At 41.4% G+C, this 22375-nt stretch overlaps 1 protein-coding gene across 12 annotated transcripts in view; it reads right to left on the minus strand.

The window, feature by feature from the left end:
- Positions 1-22375, minus strand: part of LOC105726196 (NEDD4 binding protein 2 like 2) — a 106504-nt gene that overhangs the window by 28217 nt on the left and 55912 nt on the right. For 2 of the 12 annotated variants that reach the window (XR_010337134.1, XR_010337132.1), the window contains one exon: positions 14603-14650. The exons of 9 other annotated variants lie outside the window; for them this stretch is intronic. The gene's annotated coding sequence lies outside the window, so the exon portion shown is untranslated. Of the gene's footprint in view, positions 1-11908; positions 12071-14475; positions 14651-22375 lie in introns of all 12 variants that reach the window. One more of the 12 variants, XR_010337133.1, reaches the window with a different exon arrangement.

Genomic DNA, 22375 nt, shown 5'->3' on the forward strand with positions numbered 1-22375 from the left:
CTCTACATTAATATGGCTAAAAAACAATATTGATCAAAAGAAGCTAGTCACAAAGGCCAGGTATGGTGGCTCACCACTATAATCCCAGGACTTTGGGAGGCCAAGGCAGGTGGATCACTTGAGGTCAAGAGTTTGAGACCAGCCTGCCTAATATGGTGAAACCCTATCTCTACTAAAAATACAAAAATTAGCTGGGCATGGTAGTGGGCACCCGTAATCTCTGCTATTTCAGAGGCCAAGGCACAAGAATCCCTTGAACCCAGGCGGTGGAGGTTGCTGAAGTGCAGCTGTGTGATCTTAGCTCACTGCAACCTCCGTCTCTCTGGTTCAATCGATTCTCCTGCCTCAGCTTCCCAAGTAGCTGGGACTACAGGCACGAGCCACCATGCCCAGCTAATTTTTGTATTTTTAGTAGAGATGGGGTTTCGCTATGTTGGCCAGGCTGGTCTTGAACTCCTGACCTCAAGTGATCCAGCCGCCTCGGCCTCCCAGAGTGTTGGGATTACAGGCGTGAGTCACCCCACTTGGCTGTGAGAGGGCATTATTCTAGAGACAAAAGAATCAAGATTCAGTCAACCACTAGGTTAGTTATAACATCAACACAGGTAACACAGGAAAAAAAAATTGTTTGAGGGCTACAGTTAGTAAATTGAAAAATAACGCAGGCCAGGTGTGGTGGCTCACACTTGTAATCCCAGCATTTTGGGAGGGCAAGGCAGGTGGATCACCTGAGGTCAGGAGTTTGAGACCAGCCTGACCAACATGGTGAAACCCCATCTCTAATAAAAATACAAAAATTATCTGGGTATGGTGGCAGGGGCCTGTTATACCAGCTACTCAGGAGGCTGAGGTGGAAGAATTGCTTGAACCCGGGAGGCAGAGGTTGCAGTGAGCTGAGATTGCACCACTGCACTCCAGTATGGGCAACAGAGTGAGACTCTGTCTCAAAAAAATTTAAAAAAGGAGGCTGGGCACAGTGGTTCACACCTGTAACCCCAGCACTTTGGGAGGCTAAGGCAAGTGGATGACCTGAGGTCAGGAGTTTGAGACCAATCTGGTCAACATGGTGAAACCCCATCTCTACTAAAAATACCAAAAATTAGCTGGGTGTAGTGGCGGGTACCTGTAATCCCAGCTACTCAGGAGGCTGAGACAGGAGAATTGCTTGTACCGGGGAGATTGAGGTTACAGTAAGCCAAGATCGCACCATTGCACTCCAGCCTGGGCAACAAGAGCGAAACTCAGTCTCTAAATAAATAAATAAAATAAAAAAGGAAAATAATGCATTTGCTTTTAGACATGCTGAGTTTCGGGAGGCCCTGAAACTCACAAGTAGAAATGTCAAACAGGCAGTTAAAGATATGCATTCATATCCCAGGTAGGAAGTAGGGGCTAAAGAAAAACTTATAGGAGACAACAAAGAAGTGAGAGTAAAGTCACATTTGCGATGGCCTCAGTGTTAAGGAAGAAAGAAGATGAGAGCATGGAATAGAACATTGGAAACAACACTGAAGAAGTGATTAGTGAAAAAAGAAACAAAAACAAAAAACAAAAAGAAACTAAAATAAGGAGAGAATAAGAAAAGAAGAATATTTTATAAGTTGAAGGAAGAGGTAATTTCAAGAAAAAAGAAGCAGTGAAAATTTAACCATTACTGAGTGCAACTGTGTCCCAGACATTGTAAGATAAGGCAGCCAAAGTGTTGATCTCTTTCCCTTTGTTCTCTGTTGATATTCTCACTGGTAAACTGAAGAAAAGTAAAGATGTACTTCATCATATTTTCAAATGAGAGAAAGGAGTAGTAGCTGACATGACAGAATCAGGATCCAAATGCATTCCAATATACTGGAAGTGATGGGCACATGTAAGGTACATGGATGTGCTTTGGTCAAGGGATAGGCCGAGGTGGACATCTGGGCCAGAGTGACTTGGCGAGTTTAGACTGCAGGTGCATACTCTGCTTGTTATATAACCTGTTTGTGTAAGCTCATACTGGGTTCGAAGCCACTATCGTTTGAGAAAGGTATAATTGCCCTGCTGACACCATGCACAACGCTTGTGCAGGCACACCCAGAAAAGAGAGTCAGAGTTGTCGGTCTTGTAGGTAGTCAGGGCAGAGCCAGAGCTTGGCTCGGCTTGTACCCAGAGAGAGAAAAAGTTAAGCTGCTAACCCTGTAAGGGAGAGCCAGCCTTGTAGGCCAAGGAATTCAGCTGTGTGTGGCAGTGGCAGGAGCTGCAAAGCCAGAGCAGATAGCTGAGATAAAGGCAGAGAGTGTAAGAGGGCTGCTGATGAGCGAGCTAGTGTGAGTGAGCTGCTGATGAAAGAGCTGCTGAATAAAACAATATTCAACTGCCTATGGTCCCCCAAGTGTTCTTTCAGCTATTTGTCACCCATCCACTCATTCCCTTTGGACCTCAGCATGGGCTGGAACCTGACTCTCACCTGACATTTCATGTAGTCCTCGGCAGAATCAGGTGAGTAGGTCTTCAGCCCATGAGGCTCCTGGGTCAGCAATGTGGCTGCAGCATGAGCTGTGGTACCTGGTGGCAGCTATGCTGTGAGGATGGGCTTCGGTGGAAACACGGGCAGCAGTGAACAGGTCCCCCGCAAGTGTGGAAATGGTGCTGAAGCACCTGGAAGGTACGTGCCTTTGCCAGCAGAGTCAGATGGGTATTTATGACTATGCTGTGGGACATGCATGCCCAGTCCCTGTGGGGTGCAGCGCAGGGAGGAGGAAGAGCCTCTGTAGCAGGCTTGCCCAATGGTCCACCAGAAAATAGAGCATAAGCAGCTGTTGGGCCCCAAGGGTGGGCCTAGGGACCCTCATCCCCACTGAGTTGTGAGAATTAGGTAAGTAATGTCAGCAACATCTGAGGGAGCCTCTCCCTGCCTCAATGCTCCATCTCTGGGATGAAGGAGCTAACACATTTCCTGCTCCATCTCTAAGATGGAAAGGCTGGCTTCTTTAATTGTGGACTGATGCTAGTATAGAGAAATACTAGAGACTGTCAGAGGATGGAAGTCATTTACAGACTTGGTGCAAGTCATTTGGGAGAAGGACGTTGCTATATGGCCTGCTCCTGCCTGAGCATTCCAGTTCAGGGAGTACCTGCTGCAGTCAGATGGAAAAGCCTCTTCTGTTTTATGAAGGAACTGGCTTAGGTGCCCTGATTGGAGGGATGTTGGACCATGACAGCCACATGTGGACTTGGCAATCCACTGGTCCCTGAACGCGGGTAAGTTTCAGAAAGAGCTGCTGAATAAAACCATATTCAACTGCCTATGGTCCCCAAGTGTTCCTTCAGCTGTCACCCACCCACTCATCCCCTTTGGACCTTGGCATGGGCTGGAACCTGACTCTCACCTGACATTTGATGTAGTCCTCGGCAGAAGGAGGTGAGTGGGTCTTCACCTAATTCTGCATTTATTAATGGCTGTGAAAGCCAGTCAGTGAAAGTGAAACCTGTATCTTTGCACCTTGGCATCAGCCACTTGGCTCTCCGCTTATGCACTGTGTATGTCTCTTCCATGCCTGAATGCATTCGTGGGGTGGATGTTTTGCATAGCTTGGCAACTATCCCGTCTGTCATGGATTTGATGGACCGCTTGACAATGGAACTGGGATTTCTTTTTCAGAGAACCAGGGACAGTTTGCCTTCATGGGAGGGCAACAATGCACTTTCAAAGTGTTGCAGTGGTGTCATAGTCTTATTAACAATTTAATCTAACCTCTGATTCTTTTACAGGTTTAAAAGCGGCTATGCCCCTCTCGCCTGAGATTGATATGAGGCAGCTTTTCCCAATAACCAATCAGGCTATTCAGCAGACATAGCTCTATGTGTAGTTGACCATGGGTGCCCATTTAAGCTAGATGTGCATGTGACCACAGATAGCTTTGGCTAGGGCCTATAGCAATGCATGAGGCCCTTGGGAGTGACAGTGGGCTTTTAGTCCCAGCTATGGAAGGGAGCTGAGCTCCAATATTCAATGATAGGGAAGCAGTCGGCAGCTATATATGCTGCCCTTCAGGCTCATGAGAGTGTGGCAGGATGGGTTGCAGTCATTGTGTGGACAACTTGCCCGAAAGTGGGATGGGTGCATTCATAGGTAACAACCCCTACAGACTGGGATGGTGCAGATAACCATTTAGCAAAGTGCAGCACCTACTTAGAACAGTGGAGTATGCTGAGTACAAGTCCCTTAGCAGCAGTGTTACAATAGGCCTTAGGACCTGTAGTACTAATGCAAGATAAGGCCATGGGGACTGAGGCACCCCTAACCCTGAGCCTTCACCATTAGGAAGAACATTCCACTATTCCTAATACGGCATGGTACACAGATAGGTCTAGCTGGGGTGCTACTGCTGCCTGGATTGCTGTCACAGTCTAGCCTAGTACTGACACCATATGATTTGAAACCAGGTGCAGGCAAAGTAGCCAATGGGCTAAACTCAGGGCAATGTGAACGATGATCACCAAGGAGATGATGCCTATGGTAATCTGCACCAATAGCTAGGCAGTTTATCAAAGTTTCTGAATGCAACATGCCTGTGTATCCAGAAACTTATGTATGTGTTGGATGGACCTGTGTGTCAAACAGGTCTATGGCGCCTATATGCCAAACCTGTGTATCAAGGCTGCATGCCAAAAGCTTATGTGTCAGGCTCATGTATGAAGCCTATGTGTGTTTATCAGGCCTGTGTGCCCGAAATCTATCTCTCTTGGCCTAGGGGGTGAAATGTAAGGTAAATGGATGTGCTTTGGTCAAGGAACAGGCCAAGGTGGACATCTGGGCCAGAGTGACCCAGTGACTTTAGGGCACAGGCGCATACTCCACTTGTTATATAACCTGTTTGTGTAAGCTCATACTAGGCTCCAAGCCACCATTGTTTGAGAAAGGTATAACTGCCCTGCTGATGTCATGCACAAGACTTGTGCACGTGCACCCAGAGAAAGAGAGAGCGAGCCAGAGTTGTCCATCTTGTAGGCAAACAAGGGGGAGCCAGGGCTCAGCTCAGCTTGTTCCCAGAGAAAGAGTTAAGCTACTAACCCTGTAAGGGACAGCCTGCCTTGTAGGTCAAGGAATGCAGCTGTGTGTGGGAGCAGCAGGAGCCACAGAGCTGGTGCAAACAGCCAAGATAAAAGCAGACAGTGTAAGAGCTGCTGTGAGAGAGCTGCTGATGTGAGAGCTAGTGTGAGTGAGCTGCTGATGAAAGAGCTGCTGAATAAGACCATATTCACCTGCCTACAGCCCCCCAAGTGTTCTTTCAGCTACTTGTTGCCCATCCACCCACTCCCTTCAGACCTCAGCATGGGCTGGAACCTGACACTGGGTGTGACAGCACACCCTCACAAAAGGATACTTAAGAAGCATAAAAATACATCACCTGTGAACAATTCTTGCCCAAAATATTTAACCTGAATTTAATCAAGCCTCTCTCTAGGCCTAACTTCCATTTTACAAGAAATGCAAAGGCTAGAAAATGTTAAATGACACCATGAGGAAAACGATCAGATAAATCCAGAAAGCAGGATGGTCTGTAAGACAACTGCTCTGAACTCTTAACAAAGACAATATTGTAATGGGTGGATTAATAAGAAAAGATGGAGGACTGTTCATGTCACAAGTGACCAAGAGGAGGTCATAGGGGAACTCTCTGTACTCTGCTCAAGTTTTTTACAAACCTAAAACTGTCCTCAAAATACAGTCTAAAAAAAATACAGAGAAATGCTGAGTCAGTCACTTAGAGAGAGAAACGTCAATACTAAGATTCCGTTTTCTGGTTCTTACTCATTTGGCACTGCACAATCAGTGGTTGAAAGTGCAACACTTCCTTTCTGCTGTGCTGGTTATTTTTCTTCATATATAATGCCACTGGTAAGCATGAAGAACAGTTTCAGTTATTTTTTTCCCTCACACTCATGAGAAGTCTAAACAGCTGACCAAAGGAGGCACATTCATCACCTACTGGCACTTGCCAAAGCAAAGGTACCCAAAACATCTGAAAAGCTTCTCCCTAGAGTAACAGATATACCACCTGGCCTAGAGCTCTGCCTCAAATACAGCCTATTCCAAAGTTTTTAATTCTGAAGATGAAGAAATCAAGGTCCAGAAAGGTCACACCTGTGAGATGAGGCTGGCTAAGCCTAGGCGAGGAGCCCATCTCCTGACTCCTAGTCTGCTACTCTTACCCCAGCACTTTCAATGAAAGTGAAAATAGACTGGCAGACATCCCTCTCTGCTAGAACTGCCTTTCAGAGAGTAAAGTAATTCCCCAATGTGTACAGCCGCACTATCCAATAATATACTCATTAATTAATATGTAGCTACTAAGCGCTTGAAATATGGCTAGTCTCAATTGGGATATGCCATAAATCTAAACTAGATTTCAAAGAGTGAGTATGATTTTTAAAAGTAAAATATCTTATTAAAATTTTTTAAATATTGCCCAGGCACGGTGGCTCACACCTGTAATCCCAGCACTTTGGGAGGCTGAGATCAGAAGTTTGAGACCAGGCTGGCCAAAATGGTGAAACCCCATCTCTACTAAAAACACAAAATATTAACCAGGTAAGGTAGTGTGCACCTGTACTCCCAGCTACTCAGAAGGCTGAGGCAGGAGAATCGCCTAAAACCGGGAGTCGGAGGTTGCTGTGAGCTGAGATCACACCACTGCACTCCAGCCTGAGAAACAGGAGAATACGTCTCAAAAAAAAAAAAAATTAAATATTTATTATAGGTTGAAATTACATTTTGATATATTAGGTTAAATCAAATACACTATCAAATTTATTTTTAAAAACAACCAAAGATAATGAGCAACTAAATGCAAGGTGGGAACGTTGCCTGGATCCTAGTTTGAGGAGAAAAAAAAGCTATAAAAAACAGTGTATTCATTTTCTACTGCTGCTGTAACAAGTCACCACAAATTTGGTGTCTTTTTTTTGAGATGGAGTTTCACTCTTGTTACCCAGGCTGGAGTGCAATGGCGCGATCTCGGCTCACTGCAACCTCCGCCTCCTGGGTTCAGGCAATTCTCCTGCCTCAGCCTCCTGAGTAGCTGGGATTACAGGCACGAGCCACCATGCCCAGCTAATTTTTTGTATTTTTAGTAGAGACGGGGTTTCACCATGTTGACCAGAATGGTCTCGATCTCTTGACCTCGTGATCCACCCGCCTCAGCCTCCCAAAGTGCTGGGATTACAGGCATGAGCCACCGCATCCGGCTAAATTTGGTGTCTTAAAGTCATACAAACTTATTATAATTCTATAGGTCAGAAGTCCAAAACAGGTCTTACTGGATTAAAATCAATGTTTCAGCAGAGATACATTCCTTTCTGAAAGGTATATGGGAGAATCCATTTCTTTATCCTTTCCAGGGGTTACTGACATTCCTTGGCTTGTCTTCTTCCATTTTCAAATCCAGCAACACTGTCTCTCTCTGTGCCTTTCTACCATAGTCACATTTCCCTCTGACTCTTTTTCTGCCTCTATCATACACTTTTAAGAACCTGTGTGATTACATTGGGCCCACCAGATAATCCGGGATAATCTTATTATTTAGACATGGATACTTTTGGGTAAAGGGGAAGCATTATTCTGCTTACTACAAATAGTTTTCTGACAATGGCAGAAATTTGAATTATTATAGAATTTTTGTTAATTTGCCTGTGTATGATAAGGGTATTGTGGTATGAAAGAAAATGCCTTTATTCTTAGGAATGCATTCACTTAGGAGTGAAAGGTCATGATATCTGCAACTTATTTTCAAATAGTTCTGCAAGTAAATAAATGTGTAAACACATATATACATATATCTATATATACATATATTCATATATACATATATCTATAAACCATATACGGCAAAATGTTAAGGATTTTGAATGTAGGTAGAAGGTATATATAGTTTATTATTATTATTATATATCTTAACTTTTCTTTACATATCAAATTTTCCTTAATAAAACGTTGGAAAAATTCAAACAAATGCACAAACTATCACGGTCAATTATACAAATACATATGATAGAAATGTGATTTAGTGGCCTGTCACAGTAGCTCACACCTGTAACCCCACCACTTTGGATCACCTGAGGTCAGGAGTTTGAGATCAGTTTGGCCGACATGGTGAAATCCCATCTCTACTAAATAAATACACACACACACACACACACAATTAGACGTGCATGGTGGCATGCGCTTATAATCCCAGGTACTTGGGAGGCTGAGGCAGGAGAATCGCTTGAGCTTAGTGGGGGTGGAGGTTGCAGTAAGCCAAGATGGCGCCACTGCAGTCCAGCCTGGGAGACAGAGTGAGACTCCACTCCAGCCCCGCAACTAAAATTAAAATGTGATTTAGCCACAGACCATGTGATAAAGAGCTGGGGTGTTATATTTACTTTGATAAGAAAAAAATCACATGGCTAACAAAAAGTTAATATAATCATAAGTAGCATTTAAAGGAGTATCTGAAAGAGTATCTTCTTCCCGTGGGCCCCCTGACAATGGAGTATTATACATGATCTGTGCATCCATATGTGCATCAAAAATGTCTAAAGACTGAATACCTGCAACATATACCTGTGTTAATATTATACATATCTATATAGATGAGGTTATGATTAATTAAAAAGTGTCACTTAGCATTCTATTATACATTTTTCATCAATGGACACTAAAATTATACTGTCACCATGCAGAAACTATTAAAATTTGTCATTTCAAAGCATTCTCATATTTAAAAGTGTTGAGAATCAGCACTATAAATAAATGCCCTCAGTCTGTTCTTGCCCAGGTCAGAGCAAATGTAGATTAAAAATAAATTATTTATCTGCACACTCACTTAATCAAGAAATGATTTATGGTGGCTTACTGAAACAGCTCCATTGTCTGGGGTATATACCCTGATTTTTGGTCAAGGTCGAGAAAGAATTCAGGACACAGACACACACGACAAGTGGGTTTAGGAGCAGAAAGTTAAACAGAAAAAGAAGAGAGAAAGAGAAAAAGCTTCCTCATGCTAAGAAAGTGGGTTGTCCAAGAGAGGGTATCCGAACAGAAAAAAGACTGGCTGGCACAAATGTGCCAAGTTTTATAGTCCAGTTTGAGGAGGTGGTGTCTAATTTACATGGGGCTCACAGATTGATCAGGTGTGACGTCTACATAGTGCGTGGGGAAGGCTGACTTCCCCACCCTAATCTTATTATGCAAATAGGCATACCGGTTGATCAGTGCCACCTTGTCTGCCTCTTTCTGTCCATGTGGCTGACAAAGAGAAGGGAAGATGGAGCCTCCATCTTGAACATGATTGAAACAACTGCCGGTATCTATGTTTGCAGCTTGATTTTATGGGCTGCTCTTCGTTACAAAATAATTTGGGGCTGTTCTTAATGAAAAAGAAAAGCCTTACCAAGGAGTCCCATACCCCTACTATCTGCCTAAGTAATTTCTTAACTTTTATATCATTATGAAGGCACATATGCTACAACAACAACAAGTTGAAGGCAGATAAGAAAAATACAGCAAAGGGAAACAAAGGGCAGGAAAGATACAACAAGGATCTCTCACACAAAAGGCGTGATATATCTTGTTATTGGGGAAATATTTCATGCAATTTTGTCTATCTGGACACCTTAAAATGGTATTGAGGAGAATTACATTTCTAGGAATACAGTAAGTAGGTAACAGGATCAAACAACTAAATCCTGGATTAAGCATTTTTTCAAAATCTTTTTTAAATGCACTGATGAGTTTCTGAAAAATTACAGAATCCCCAGGATTCCTGAAGGCAGGAATCCAGAAAGGTCAGCTGCCCTCAGCTGCCTTTGAAAACATTTGATAAACCTGATAAACTGGATCTTTGGGGTTTTTGTAGACTTAGGGCTTTTTGTGGGCACAAGTAGCAGGGTAAGAGAGCAGGCCAATAAGAATCCCCTTTCTAATAAAGCTGAGATCTCAAAGGGCTTCTTTGCTTTTGTCTTAGAGTGAACAGAAACTTATCTCTAACCTCCAACCCAAACTTCAAGGAAAAATATATTATGTGGAATTCTGATGCTGAGTGGATTGGGGTAGAGAACATCACATCCAAGGATCTGGAACCACAACCTATCCCTCACAAGCTGCTTTCTGGATAGTCTAGAAAACTGAAGACCAGTAATTTAGAATGATCTCAGGCTCGTATTCCTGCCAGGTACCTGGGAGAAATAAATATAATCCTTACTGGAGAAATCTGTTTTTATCCGAGTGCTCAAAAATACTAATACAAATAAGATTCCGGCCAGGCGCAGTGGCTCACGCCTGTAATCCCAGCACTTTGGGAGGCCGAGGCGGGTGGATCACGAGGTCAAGAGATCGAGACCATCCTGGTCAACATGGTGAAACCCTGTCTCTACTAAAAATACAAAAAATTAGCTGGGCATGGTGGTGTGTGCCTGTAATCCCAGCTACTCAGGAGGCTGAGGCAGGAGAATTGCCTGAACCCAGGAGGCGGAGGTTGCAGTGAGCTGAAATCGCGCCATTGCACTCCAGTCTGGGTAACAAGAGCGAAACTCCGTCTCAAAAAAAAAAAAAACAAATAAGATTCCAATAACAATAATTAGCTCATAGTAAAAAATAACTGAATACATCAGAAACATTACCATGAACAAGGAAGAGCAAAAACAGACCTCAAGGACTGTGGTTATACAGCATGTGAAATAACCACATTCACTATTTATAAAGATACACCTAAACAGACTGTAGGGAATAAGAAACTCTAAATAATAACTAAATACATTTGAAAAAGTACCCCTGGCAGTGTGGTGTGAGGTGGGTGCAGCAGGACCATGGGGCTCAAGTGCAGCCCCGGCAGCACCACAGACCATTTTAGTTTTGATTGCTGTTACTACTAATGATAACTGAGCCAAAGCGGCAATCTACTTGAGGGAAATTTCTGCAACCCATGGTCAACGATTATATGATTGTGAGCCATCCCTTTAGTGGAGAGGAACATTGAGCCCCAGCACTTGTGCGGTGGAGCTCTGCCTGAAGGGATTGCCAGTGAACTTGAATGTGTAACCAATAGTACTCTTGCCACTATCTTATGCCAGCTGAGCAGTCAGAGATCAACTCATTTCTCCTTGGACAGTCAGAATGTGGAGGAGAGGATACCCTGCCTATGAACTATATGCAAGGCTTAGAAGAGCCAAAAGGCTGCACCATTTATGTTAACGACCCCCTTAAGAACTATTTTCTACAGAAACTTCATCAGCACAGCCAAGTACAGTATGTAGTCATTTCTCCCTGGCTTTTGTATCTGCAGTTTAACAAAGCTGCCAATGCTTTCTTGTTCATTACTGTATTGCAGCAAATTCCAGATGCATCTCCAACAGGAATATATACAACTCTCTTGCCTATGATTTCAGGCATCAAAGAGTTATAGAAGGTTCTAAATGACACATGACAGACAAAATAGTTAATACAAAGAACACAAAAGTGTTAAGACAGGACTCATGGCACATGATTAAGTGGAAAGAGGTGAATGTGGGTGCCATTGTGAAGGCCTCAAACTGGGAGTTCTTTCCTGTGGACATAGTCCTGATGTCTTCCAATGAACCTCAGTTGATGTACTATATAGCAACACCTAATCTGGATGAAGAGACAAATCTAAAGCTATGGCAGGCTTTGCCAGAAACAGGTTGAATGCAATCAGAAAACTGATTGTTAAGCCTATCTGGAAAAATAGACCTAATCGTCATTTCAATAGCTTTGCTGGAACCTTGAGCATAAGTGGGAAAAGCCCTGTTCCAATTGGGCCTGACCAGGTCTTGTTAAGAGGTACACAGCTGAGAAATACTCAGTGGATTATTGGCATAGTTGTTTACACTGAATCTGAAACAAAATTCATGCAGAATTCTGTCAAATCACCTCTTAAGAGATCAAAGGTTGAGAAAGTAACCAATGTGCAGGTCTCCCTTTTGTTCCTGCTGCTCTTGGTCATGTCCTTGATTCCAGCTCCCAAGTCACTGTTTGACATACTGGTGTTCATCATCTTGTACCAGAACCTCATCCCCATTAGTCTGCCGGTCACTATGGGGAAATTGCGAAATATATGGGGAAATTGCGAAATAAGTTTATACATTGGGATGAAGATATTCATTATAAAGTAAATAATGTCTATGCCATGGCCATAACATTCAATCTCAATGAAGTCCTTGGGCAGGTAAAACATCTATTTTCTATAAACATCTATAAAATGGGAATATCATGACATTTAAGAAGTGTACCATTGCAGATGTAATTTATGGTCAGACACCTTCTTCCATCCCAGAGTCCTGTGAATTTAATGACCCCAGATTACTGGAGAACTTTGAGAGTGGCCATCCCACAAAAGACTATATAATGCAATTTCTTACCCTGTTATCTGTGTGCCACACTGTTATTTCTGAGAAAGGTGGAAATAATACAATCTACCAGGATTCCTCCCGAGTCAAAGCAGCTTTAGTGAAAGGAGCAAAAGAACATGGTTTGTTCTTTGTACAAGAACACCATACTCCGTCACCATAGAAGCTATGGGAGAAAAATACTTTTGAATGTCCTGGAGTTCTCTAGTAATAGAAAAAGGATGTCTGTAATTGTCTGGACACCTATGGGATGGCTTCAGCTCTACTGCAAAGGGGCTAATAGTGATTTTTGAGAGACTTTCAGAAGATTCTCTATTTGTGCAGGAGACATTAACCCATCTGGACTATTTTGCCACAAGTCTCAGAACTCTCTGAGTTGCATATAGAGATTTAACTGAGAAAGAATATAATTGGTGGTTCCAAAAATGCAAGTACAATTGTACAAGACAGAATTCAAAGAGTAGAAAATTTTATGATATTACTGGCTGGGCACAGTGGCTCACCTGTAATCTCAGCCCTTTGGGAGGCTGAGGCTGGTGGATCACCTGAGGTCAGGAGTTTGAGACCAACCTGGCCAACATGGTGAAACCCCGTCTCTAATAAAAATACAAAAAAGAGGGCCGGGTCAGTGGCTTAACCCTGTAATCCCAGCACTTTGGGAGGCCAAGGAAGGCAGATCACTTGAGGTCAGGAGTTTGAGAGAAGCCTGGCCAACATGGCGAAACCCTGTCTCTTCTAAAAATATAAAAATTAGCCAGGCATGGTGGTGGGCACCTGTAATCCCAACTATTCAGGAGGCTGAAGCAGGAGAATCTCTTGAAACCGGGAGGCAGAGGTTGCAGTGAGCCAAGATCATGCCATTGTACTTCAGCCTAAGTGACAGAGTGAGATTCCATCTCAAAAATATAAATAAATAAATACATAAATAAAAGAAATTTAGCCAGGCATGGTAGCGGGTGCCTGTAATCCCAGTTACTTGGGTGGCTGAGGCAGGACAATCACTTGAACTCGGGAGGTGAAGGCTGCAGTGAGCCTAGATCATGCCACTGCACTTCAGCCTGGGCAACAAGAGCAAAACTTTGTCTCAAAAAAAAGAGAATGTTATGATATTATTGAAAAAGTAACATAGGCCATATGTACTCTACGTGTGAAGATAAATATGTGAAGGAAGTCCAGTTATCAATGTTTTCATATCTTGAAGTAATTATTAAAACAATGAAATTTTGTTTTTTCTTCAGAAGTAAAATAAAAAAAAGAAAAAGTATTCCCAAAATGTATAAATATGAAAAAATATTAATTACTGAAATTAAAAACCTTGTCAACAAACAAGGTCATGAGTTAAGGACATCTAATGAAAGAATTAGTAAATGGAAAAAGGCATCTGCAGAAAATATCCAGAAAGCAGCAATAAGAAATAAAAATGATGAAAAATATGAAGGATAAGAGAAAAAAGAGAGAATGAGAAGATCAACATACATATAATTGGAGTCTCAGGAGAAGGGAAGTTCAGGGAGAGATGGAGAGAGAGACAGAGACACAGACTGAGAGGGAGAGAGGAGAAAATAGGAGTCAATGTTTAAAGAGATTTATCATTGATAAATTTCCAAAACTGATGAAATACACCATTCCACAGATTAAAAAAAAAACAAAACCTAGCAAATCCAAAATAGGATAAATACACAAAAAAATCCTCACCTAGACATATTATAATGAAACTTCAAAACATTAAAGCCAAAGGGAAGACCTTAAAATCAGACAGAAAATGACAGGCTATCTTCACAGGAATAACAATGAGGTTTCTAGTTATCAGTAACAACTGAGGAAGAAGACAGTGGAATGATAATTTCACTGTAATGAGAGAAAAGAACTGTCAACCTACTGTTCTCTATCTAGTGAAAATATTGTTCATGGAGGTGAGCAAAATAAATATATTTATTTTCAAAGACACAAAAACAGAGATTTGACCTGGATTACCTCATTTAAAGCAATTGTAAAGAGTGAAATTCTGGCAAAAAGAAAGTAATGTCAGATAAAGAGTCCAGATTAAAAGTCCACTTGACAGGTAATTTTAGTGAGAATTCAAGCACTTACTAGTTAGTTGGATGGCATCATATTTAAAGTCTCTTCAATAATAAAGAGACTTTTTTAATATACAGTTTTAATCTTTGAAAGTCAGGTGCTAGATCCATTGCATCATTACTTGGAGTTTCCATCTCACCTGAGTTGCTGTCTTACTAGGAAACATTTGATATTTCTTCAGACACACCTGAAAATGGAAATAACATTTAGATTGTGCTTCACAACTTTTAAAGTGCTTTTATAAACATGATCCTGTTCAAACTCACAACTATGGTAATATTATTTTCATTTTATAGACTGAAGAACTCATAGAGTATGATTTCTCCAAGACCATATAGTTAATAGAACTCAAAAAGGTTTTCTGAACCTAAAGACTGCACTTTTTAGGCCAGACATGGTGACTCATGCCTGTAGTCCCAGCAGTTTGGGAGACTGAGGCAGCAGATCACTTGAGGTCAGGAGTTCGAGACCAGCCTGGCCAATATGGTGAAACTCCTTCTCTACTAAAAATACCAAAATTATCTGGGCATGATGGTGCATGCCTTTAACCCCATCTACTCAGGAGGCTGAGGGAGGAGAATTGCTTGAACCTGGGAGGCAAAGGTTGCAGTGAGTTTAGATCACACCACTGCACTCCAGCCTCAGCAACAGAGTAAGACTCTGTCTCACAAAAAAAAAAAAAAGAAAAAAAAATGTAATTTTTAGATTGTGTTCTGCCTTTAAAAGTTGCCTAAATATCTTTAGGATTAAAATACATCTATTAATCAAAATTTTAAATGGAATCCATATATATACACAAGTGAAAATGGAGGGAAGTTTTCTGGCTGAAGAGAGCATAGACAAAGCTCCCCTTACACAGCCTCCCACTATCTGCCTGCAGTGGCTCCTAAACTCTTCTGTGGACTAGTCTGAAGCTCACTGATTGACACCATCATCCTACTTTCATCTTATAAAGCAGTCTCAGACTCACTCACATTACTTAGTCTCTAACTCAAATCACTTTCTCTCCACCCCAAAATGACTGTCAATATTCACTTACAGACATCCAAGACTTAGAGGATCTTTGAACTCCCCAAATTGAATAGTATGTGTACATACATGTATGTAATTTTAATGGAAGAGGGGCTATTACAAGGACTGTTTACAGGCAGGGGACTATTTCATTGGGTTCTGAAAGTAGTCCACGATCCAAAAAAGGGGTATCCCTCTGGTTCTGGCTCATAACATCATGGCTTTAATTCACACCTCAAGTCTTATATTCAGGGCCAATGTTCCTGGTTTTTGTTTAGCTTTCCTTCTTGACTATTATTCAAACTCTTATTCTGTAAATACTTGACTCAGTCTAGTCCAGTTTCTGGAACTTTATATCTCAATGCAGATGGTGACCCTGTCATATTTTTCTGTGTAATGAATTTTATAGTATTCTACAGTTCAAAATGTAAGCATATATGTATATTTGTGTAACTATATATAATTTAAACCTTCAGAGCTCTGTTGCTTGTATCTCCAGGGTATATGGTACATGGGGGCTTTCAACTATATCTGTAGCTGGCCTACAAATAAATGAGCACTGTTGGCTTATGCTCATCTGTTTTGCATGTCTTAAATATTGCATGTACATGTCAATAAAAGATATATAAAACTTAAGCAATACCCTCCAGGATCCTAGCCAATGCCCAATTCATAATGGATGATCAATAGTTATCTGTTGAATAAATTTTTATTCATAGGTTTAGTTGTTTTATCTGGTTGTCATCATACTTAAGATGACACAATATATTTATCTTAGCTGACTGTATACAATGAATGGTTATAGTGGGGTTTACATACCTAGTGTGATTATAATTAAATTATTTGTAATCAGACTTGTTTAAGACAGAGTCTCACTTTGTCACCCAGGCTGGAGTGCAGTAGTGCCATCTCAGCTTACTGCAACCTCTACCTTCTGGGTTCAAGTGATCCTCCCACTTCAGCCTCCTAAGGAGCTGGGACTACATGCCGAGCTAATTTTTGTAGTTGTTGTATTTTTGGTAAAGATGTGTTTTGGCCAGGCTGGTCTCAAACTCCTGACCTCAAGTGATCCTCCCACCTCAGCCTCCCAAAGTGCTGGGATTAGAGGCATGAGCCACTGTGGCTGGCTTTAGACTCTTTACAGTCATATTTCATATAGTTTTCCTGTCAACAGGTGAAAGGGGAAAAAATTGCTTCTACTCTGAATCCCAGAGAACAATAGGAAAGATTATAAAACTAAGACAACATTTTGTAGAAGTTTTTATGTTATTTCATCTGTTAAGAATGTTTAGGTGTTTTGTTTTGGCTATAAAATTTAAATTTCTCTTACACTATTTTCATATGACAAAATTACCTTTTGGGTTGAATGCTGGTATTTGGTTCTACCTACTACTAGTTTGTTTGTATTTCAAACCAGCACATACTTATTCAGACTTTTTAAATTCTAGTGTGTCCTAAATTTTCTATGTCTATGGAATTTTCATCCAATTATTTCACTAATGTGGTAAACTTAATCATTGATATCTGAAGCAGTAGCCATTATATTTGGTCCATTCCTTCACTTACAGCCCAGCACTAATGTTTATTAGTCAAATCAAATCTTAACTTGGGAAACCCTCTTCTTACACTTGGCCAGAGGCTATAATTCACAACTAGTATTTTCAAAAATGTGTTCAACTGAAGACAAGCACTGTGGGAAAATGTAGATGGGCAAAGCAAATCTATCAGGGTGACAGGAAAACTTTAAGTCAGGATCATATGCTACAGATAAGGGCAGATAAATGCCATCTGATTTTCAAAAAAGAAAAAAAATACAGGTAGCCTTTGATGAACAGACTATTTCTCTTCAACCTATTTTTTTTTTTTTTTTTTTTTTTTTTTTTTTTTTTTTTTTTTTTTGAGATGGAGTTTCGCTCTTGTTACCCAGGCTGGAGTGCAATGGCGCGATCTCGGCTCACCACAACCTCCGCCTCCTGGGTTCAGGAAATTCTCCTGCCTCAGCCTCCTGAGTAGCTGGGATTACAGGCACGCGCCACCACGCCCAGCTAATTTTTTGTATTTTTAGTAGAGACGGGGTTTCACCATGTTGCCCGGGATGGTCTCGATCTCTTGACCTCGTGATTCACCCGCCTCGGCCTCCCAAAGTGCTGGGATTACAGGCGTGAGCCACTGCGCCCGGCAAAGTATTTTTGTCATTCTTTATATCTTTTTGCTGTTTTTTTTTTTTTTTCTGAGACGGAATTTTGCTCTTGCTACCCAGGCTGGAGTGCAATGGCGCGATCTCGGCTCACCGCAACCTCCGCCTCCTGGGTTCAGGCAATTCTCCTGCCTCAGCCTCCTGAGTAGCTGGGATTACAGGCACACGCCACCATGCCCAGCTAATTTTTTGTATTTTTAGTAAAGACAGGGTTTCACCATGTTGACCAGGATGATCTCGATCTCTTGACCTCGTAATCTGCCCGCCTCGGCCTCCCAAAGTGCTGGGATTACAGGCGTGAGCCACCGCGCCCGGCTTCTCTTCAACCTATTTTAACCTCTATATTCTTATTTAAAATTTCCTCATTAAAGCTATTAAGGTAAGCTTCAGAATATTTCCTGCTGTAACTACTCAGTAAGACTAGTGTATAAAAATATAATTGATTTTTGTAGGCTGTACATCACTAAATTTCAGACACATCTTGGCATCCAGACTAACACACGGTAAAGGACAGGAACATGGCAGATGATCCTTATTTATACTTACTATATGGTGGTAGAGCAGGAATGGTAATAGCATCGCATGATTACTTTAAAAAATTAATTTCTAAAACAATAATTTAGTAATTTTATGCTACAGTTTTGGTTTTTTTGGCCAACACACCTCACCATTACATAATATATCTACAAGATGGGAATGATACTACCAGGCTCACTTTCAGGAGTTGTGTATGTCTTAGTCTAAGAAAAGCCAATATAAAATTTACTGGGCGTGGTGGTACATGCCTGTAATCCCAGCTACTTGGGAGGCTGAGGCAGGAGAATCACTTGAACCTGGGATGCAGAGGTTGCAGTGAGCCTAGATTGTGCCACTGCACTCCAGCCTCGGCAACAAGAGCAAACCTCCATCTCAAAAAAAAAAAAAAAAAAAAAAAAAGAAAGAAAAGAAAAATCAGTCAGGGCCAGGCCTGGTGGTTTACATCTTACATAATCCCAGCACTTTGGGAGGCCGAGGCAGAAGAATCACTTGAGTCTAGGAGTTTGAGACCAGCCTGGGCATTATGGCAAAATCTCATCTCTACAAAAAATACAAACATTAGTTAGGTGTGGTGGTACACATCTGTAGTCCTAGTTACTAGGGGGGTGGTAGGTGGGAGGTGAGCTGAGGTGGGAGGATTGCTTGAGCCTTAGAGGTCAAGGCTGCAGTGAACTGAGATCACGTCACTGCACTGGAAGCTGGGGGACAGAGTGAGACCCTGTCTCAAAAAATAAATAAATAAATAAAATAGAGTAAGAAAAACCAGTCTGATGTGCTATAAGTTGCACTTAACCTGCAAATATATAACTTGAAAAAATGTAACTAAAAGTTTTTAATCTTTAATAAAGTCATTTTCTTCCTAAAAATGGATCTAAGGTAGTTTTTTGTTTTTTTTCTTTTTTTTCAGACAGAGTCCTGCTCTTGTTGCCCAGGCTGGAGTGTAATGGTATGATCTCAGCTCACTGCAACCTTTGTCTCGCAGGTTCAAGGGATCCTCCTGCCTCAGCCTCCTGAGTAGCTGGGATTACCAGCAGGTGCTACCACAACTGGATAATTTTTGTACTTTTGGTAGAGATGGGGTTTCACCATGTTGGCCAGGCTGTTCTTGAACTCCTGACCTTAAGTGATCCACCTGCCTCTGCCTCCCAAAGTGCTGGGATTACAGGCATGAGCCACCGTGCCCTGCCATAATTCTTTTTTAAAAAATAGCTAGCAAATACAGTCTTACCTTCATCTTAAGTATATGAAATACTGTTAGAATATGTTGGATTATTTCTACTTAGATAACTTCATAACTAAATTATTGCCACAATATAAGTAGCCTTTAGCCATAAAATTAAAAGCATATGAAACATAGCATTTATAAAGAATACTTAGAATGCAGAAAATTTTCAACTTACAAAATAGTTGTTTTCTACATGGCTGTGCAAACTGACATATTGGTACACTGCTACAAAATAATTTTATTACAGTCACAGGCTAACTGTAAAAAATTTCACTAAAATATGTGCTTTCCTTCCTTTATTCTCACCTTTCTTGTTATTATTGAAAATTGTGTAACATGATTATTATTCTTGTCAAATAAGATTAAAATCATTTATTTTTTACCCACACAAAAAGGAAATCAGAAGAGTTCCTGAAGTAAATGAAGAGCAGTTGGAAAAGGAGGTAAACTAGATTTTGTTTTTGTTTTTTTTATCTTGTCCATGTGCTCTCCTCCCAGAGATAAACTAGATATTAAAAGATTTCAGAACTTCACACACACAATAAAAGCCCAGGCCCAGATGGCTTCATTGGTGAACGCTATCAAACATTTAAAGAAGAATTAGTATCAGTTCTTCAGAAACACTTCTAAAAATAGAAGAGGAAGGAACACTTCCCAATTTAGCCTATGAGGCCAGTGTCACTTGGATATCAAAACCAAAAACATCACACAAAGACAGAAAAATACAAACCAGTATTTCCTATGAATATGGATACAAAAACCTCAAAAAAAATAGCAGACCAAATCTAGCAACATAAAAAAATGATTATACTCCATGACCAAATGTGATGTTACCTCAAGAAAGCAAGGTTAGTTTAACATCCAAAACTCAGTTACTGTAATAAACCCTATCAGTAGAATAAAGGATGAAAACCACACCATCATCTCAAAAGATGCAGAAAAAACCTTGGCAAAATCTAACATTCTTTCATGACAGAAACCCTTAACTAGAAACAAGAAGAAAACTAAGAGCTGGGTACAGTGGCTCACATCTGTAATCCCAGCACTTTGGGAGGCCAAGGTGAGAGGATCAGTTGAGCCTAGGAGTTGAACAGTCTGGGCAATATAGCGAGACCTACAAAAATATTAAAAAGTTAGTTGAGTGTGGTGGTGTGGGACTGTAGTCCCAGCCACTCAGGAGGCTGAGGTGGAAGTGTTGCTTGAGCCTAGGAGGCTGAGGTTGCAGTCAGCCGATTTCATCCACTGCACTCCAGGCTGGGTAACAGAGATGTCGTCTCAAAAATAAAATAAAATAAAATAAACTAGGAACAGAAACAAAGCTCCTTAATCTGATATAAAACATGTACGAGCCAGGCGCAGTGGCTCACCCCTGTAATCCCAGAACTTTGGGAGGCCAAAGCAGGTGGATCACGAGGTCAGGAATTCAAGACCAGTCTGGAAATACAAAACTTAGCTGGGTGTGGTGGCAGGTGCCCGTAATCCCAGCTACTCAGGAGGCTGAGGCAGGAGAATTGCTTGAAACCAGAAAGCGGAGGTTGCAGTGACTTGAGGCCCCGCCACTGTACTCTGGCCTGGGCAACAAGAGCGAAACTCTGTCTGAAACAACAACAACAACATAAAAACATGTACGAAAACCCCACATTCATGATACTCAATGGTGAAAGGCTAAATATTTCACCCTGAAGATCAGAAAAAAGACGACAAGAATGTACACTCACCATTTCTATTAAACATTATACCAGAGGCGATTAGGCAAGAAAAAGAAATTCTAAAATACAAATTGGAAAGAAAGAAGTAAAACATGTCTGTTTGTAGATAACAAGATCTTATACATAGAAAATTCATAGAAATGTAATTAAAAACTATTAAAAATAATAAACTGGCTGGGCATGGTGGCTCCTGCCTATAATCCCAGCACTTTGGGAGGCTGAGGTAGGCAGATCATGAGGTCAAGAGATGGAGACCATCCTGGCTAACACGGTGAAACCCCATCTCTAATTAAAATGCAAAAAATTAGCCGGGTGTGGTGGCACGTGCCTGTAGTCCCAACTACTTAGGAGGCTGAGGCAGGAGAATCACTTAAACCCGGGAAGTGGAGTCGCAGTGAGCTGAGATTGCGGTACTGCACTCCGGCCTGGGTGACAAAGCAAGACTCCATTTCAAAAATAAACAAACAAACGAACTAGTTCAGCAAATCTCAATATGTGAGATCAACATATAAAAATCAATCGTATTTCTATACATTAGCAATGAACAGTCAAAATTAAGAACATTCCATTTATGGGGCCAGGCACGGTGGCTCACGCCTGTAATCCCAGCACTTTGGGAGGCCGAGGTAGTGGATCACCTGAGGTCAGGAGTTTGAAATGAGCCTGGCCAACATGGAGAAACCCCATCTCTATAAAAAGAAAAAAAAAAAAAAAAAGAACATTCCATTTACAATATCATCAAAAAGAATAAAGTTATTAGAAGCAAATTTAATAAAAGAAGTATAAGATGTATACTCTGGGCTGGGCACAGTGGCTCACGCCTGTAATCCTGGCATTTTTGGGAGGCTGGGGTGGATGGATTGATCGAGTATAGGAGTTCCAGACCAGCACAGGCAATGTGGCAAAACCCTGTCTCTACAAAAAATAGCCAGGCATGGTGGTACACGCCTATGGTCCCAGCTACTCAGGAGGCTTAGGCAGGAGGATCACTTGAGCCTGGGAGACAGATGTTGCAGTGAACCAAGATTGCACCACTGCACTCCAGCCTAGGTGACAGCAAGACTGTCTCAAAAAAAAAAGACTGTACTCTGAAGACTACAAAGTATGTTGAAAAGGCCGGGTGCAGCGGCTCACACCTCTAAGTCCAGCACTCTGGGGGCCAAGGCAGGCAGATTATTTGAAGTCAGGAGTTCGAGACCAGTGTGGCCAATACGGTGAAACCCTGTCTCTACT

The sequence above is a fragment of the Aotus nancymaae genome, unplaced genomic scaffold (genome assembly GCF_030222135.1).
Source record: "Aotus nancymaae isolate 86718 unplaced genomic scaffold, 86718_ANA_hifiasm-v0.15.2.pri h1tg000043l, whole genome shotgun sequence".
Classification (NCBI taxonomy): Eukaryota; Metazoa; Chordata; class Mammalia; order Primates; family Aotidae; genus Aotus; species Aotus nancymaae.